Source organism: Setaria italica, chromosome IX (assembly GCF_000263155.2).
Source record: "Setaria italica strain Yugu1 chromosome IX, Setaria_italica_v2.0, whole genome shotgun sequence".
In the NCBI taxonomy this organism is placed as follows: Eukaryota; Viridiplantae; Streptophyta; class Magnoliopsida; order Poales; family Poaceae; genus Setaria; species Setaria italica.
Genome location: NC_028458.1, coordinates 9,030,796 through 9,032,305, shown reverse-complemented (window position 1 = coordinate 9,032,305; position 1,510 = coordinate 9,030,796).

Below are 1,510 nucleotides of genomic sequence, written 5' to 3'. Positions count from 1 at the left end.
TACTACTATATATGATTTCAGCATGAGAGTGATAGATACTGGAAAAACCTCAACGATTTAACATCTATAATAAGACAAAAAGGTTGGTAAATGTTGCAATAACCAATAGCTCATTTACGCTGCAGTAAGATTAAGAAATGGCTGTAAGGTGTGGTGGTGAGGGAGATGCTTATGCGCTGGGTGATTCCATTGAAAGATGATCCAAAGTCCCAAACCACAGAGATTTTAAGCTTAATCACGAAGGAAGTAGGGTCAGATATTTTATCTCCCTGCATGTTCTTGTTATCTCTTAAGCCAGGGGACTAAAGCAGATTCGGTTAGTGTGCTGTAGTTAATTAACTATGTCATTCTTGTTTCAAGAGAAAAAAACATGCAACCAAATTAAAGTTTGAAATATTGACACACACTCAAACTATCACTTATCTGTAAACGTGATGCAACAAACATATAAATGTAAGTATACCACGGTGAAACATTGCTAGAAGCTTGACAAGGACCATGACTAGTGACAACACCACAGTAAGCGATAACGTGAAAACTCGAATGAGTAGCAAGTGTTAGACCGAAAGGAAAAAAATGTTCCTATCTTTGCAATCTATGTTTGCATTCTAAACCCATTAAAACTAACACAAATCCAGCATGCATCAACCCTTGCCCCATTACGTGTTTGCGTTCTGTCCCCACCTTGTTTCCATGGTCACTAGCGGACCTTTCTTTGATCTCGACGGAATCATACACCACTGCTACCCCCGCCCCCTGCGGCCCTACCCCATATGTCCACATCCTCTTCTTCACTACCTTCAAGGATTTCTACACGGCCCATATTTGTTGCCTATGCTAACATCCAAGATTTTGGAGTTGGCTGTGGAGATCAATCCTGAAGCAAAATAAAAAAGACAGCAAACTCGTGTGATTAATTTGCTGACGGAAATTACATTATATTATACGTAGAAAAATCGGTCGTATCGAGAAGGGTATCATATCCTCGTGTGACACAACAGCATAGCAGCCTAGAAGATGCTTACGGTCAATTCTTTTTTTTTTTGGAAAAATTACGGTCAATTCTTTTTAACTGACTAGACCATGACGAGCATCTTTTAATTCGATGTCCTAGTCCTCCAAAAGCTAGGTTATACAAAGACGAACCTTTAGTCCATAAATAAAAAAACTTTTACTTAGGATAACAGAATATGCTGAACCACTGGACAGCACGATCCCTCGGATGGGAGCTCATGAAAATCTAATGCACGCCTGCACAACCTGGTACTGCTAGTGGTCTGAATCACTGAATGTCACCAATCATTAGAGTTGCTCGGTTAGGGGCTTAGGGCAAAGACAAAACTTTGCTGAGGTAATATCCTCAGCCGACGCACTAGCAATACTACGCTCGTAAATGTTTGCCTCTAACCTTGTTCTCCGTAAGGACCAGTTTGGAAGCGAAGGATCGATCTATCGAAATTTTAGGATTTAGTTCAACTTGGCACTGATCGCATTTCTAGGGATTTGAATC